Source organism: Sinohyriopsis cumingii, chromosome 11, assembly GCF_028554795.1.
Source record: "Sinohyriopsis cumingii isolate HCF-2022 chromosome 11, ASM2855479v2, whole genome shotgun sequence".
NCBI classification, from domain to species: domain Eukaryota; kingdom Metazoa; phylum Mollusca; class Bivalvia; order Unionida; family Unionidae; genus Sinohyriopsis; species Sinohyriopsis cumingii.
In genome coordinates this window covers 90,294,138-90,296,491 of record NC_142971.1, presented here as the reverse complement: position 1 = coordinate 90,296,491, position 2,354 = coordinate 90,294,138, and the positions used below count along the sequence as shown (strand labels likewise).

At 33.6% G+C, this 2,354-nt stretch overlaps 1 long non-coding RNA gene across 1 annotated transcript; it reads left to right on the top strand.

The window, feature by feature from the left end:
* Positions 1 to 1,160: 1,160 nt before the first annotated feature.
* LOC149788962 (uncharacterized) lies at positions 1,161 to 2,354 on the top strand. The gene is made up of 2 exons (XR_016424461.1): positions 1,161 to 1,369; positions 1,866 to 2,354. It is a non-coding gene; the product is annotated as an uncharacterized LOC149788962 (long non-coding RNA).

Below are 2,354 nucleotides of genomic sequence, written 5' to 3'. Positions count from 1 at the left end.
TAGTGACAGAGCAAGTGTAATGATTGGCAAAAATGCTGGAGTTGTATCTAAACTGAAAAAAATCTAACCATCTTTGCACCAGCTTGAATTGGCATATAAAGATGTAGCGACAAAAACCTCCCATTACACAAAGATCATCACTCTTTTGATTGGACTGTATTATTACTACCGCAACAGTCCCCTCAACAGAAGTAATTTAAAGACGTATCACCAGTGATGCCAAGCAGGGTTGGAGGCACACGGTGGTTACTGCACACTGAGAGAGCTATTGACAGCTTCTGGATAGGATATACAGCCATCAAAGAACTACCTTGAACAGGTATTAATCTTTAATTTAATATTTAAATACCCATTGAAAATATAAATGCAGCTTTAAATGCACGTCTCTGTCACTAACATATAATGCAGTTGAATTGTAATGTAACAATTTATCACATGAAAATACATTCCATTCATAATTGTACAAAGGTTAATTGTAAAAATTGCTTTCATTTTTTAACTTATATTAAAAGGGTACATTTATTACTACTGTTTATTTATTTTTTATCCATATTATGTTAATTTATCCACATTTTTTGAACTAACAAGTAACGTTAGAATTTCATCAAAAGTTATTTTTGTTGTCGGCTTCCTTCACAGAAATAAGCTGCATCAGATGCACTTGGAAAGGCCAAAGGTTTAGTGAAAATAATGAGAGAACCTGCTACGTTGAAATTTATACTGTTCATGACAGATGTTATATCACTTCTGTCCAAGCTGTCATTAATGCTGCAAGATACAAGTGCTTCAGTTGCTGACATCAAGCAGAAGTTGGATGCCACCATTTCCATTTAAGAAGTATAAACTCAAGTATGCTTAGCTAATTTATCGTCCTCATCTGCAGACTGTTACATTCATTACTTGAATCATACTGATTACATTATATGCAAATTAATTTTATGGTTTGTCTCACAGAATGTTTATTATATCGATCTTTACAGATTGCAATTGCAATTTTGTAATCACTAAATATAAACATCATTAGGTAAATACAGTCATTTATGGTTTTAATACTAATGTCATTTCAGCTGTTCTAAGAATATAAATTGTCATAGCACACTTTTACATTTGCATTACAATAGTCAAATACATTGTTCTAACTCCTGCATATTTTACAGGGATGGCCCTCGACTGAGACAGCTTGGCAGTATTTCTATGCTGACAGGTGTAGACTTTAGTGAAGATGATTTGATCCAAAGGACCAGAGAGGAAGTGACAACATCCATAATCTCATGTCTTGAGAACAGATTTAGCAATGCTCATGATGGTGTTATAGGTGCATTCAAGATAGCAGACTTCAAGATATGGCCAGCTTCACTAAACAGTTCAGGTAATCTCCAGTTACTGTTTTCATCAGACATTTGATGTTTTGCCCATTTTTGTATTTTTATATATTAATTTATTTAGTTATTTAGTTGGGTTTCTGTAACAAAAATGTGTTGATGTTTTGGTTTAATACAGAAAACTTTGGTGATGATGGCGTGTCAATTTTGGTGGAGCACTTCCGGCCAGTGCTTGTCAGTGCAGGTGTGGAATATGATGCAGTGGAATTGGAATTGGACATATTAAAGAGTTTAGTCTACAGCAAGTAGATGTATATTCAGATATTTAAAAATAAATACAAGAAACTTCATTGATGCCAGATTCATTAAAAAATTTTTATCAAGCATAGTATCTTGATTACAAAAGATAACCATTTAAAGAAATAAAGAAAGCTTTAAAAAAAACAATTCAAAATAAACATTATTTAAATATTAATGTTACATTTTTCTTCATATAAATGTATTCAAATTAATATTTTCTTAATGTATTCTGTTATCTTGCAGTTACAAAGACATCTATGCTTTGACTTGGCCCACAGATGTAAAATCATGTGCTGCTGACTGCAAGAATATTCTGGCATTGACCAACCTTATCCTGATAATCCCAGCCCACTCTGCCAATGCTGAGAGGGTTTTCTCAGAGATGAAAATGGTGAAGAATGACTGAAGATAATGTTTGCAACCTTGGGTTCTGTCCAACCTACTCTTTATAATGTTCCATACTAATGATATTCCAACATATGATCCATCACCAGCAATACATTTGTGGAATGTTTCAGGGAGACGGGTAAGGAGGCCAAAACAAACCCCATATGGACCCAGAGTGCAGGTGGAGGATGAGAAAGGACACCTGGATTCCTTTCTGGAATTGGATCCAGATTACCTTGATAAACAAGAAATGTGAATTGACTGAATGATGACTTAAAGCGGGATTTATACTTCTGTATTTCATATGATAATGCTATTTATGAAATAAAATTGTTGTTAATCTTA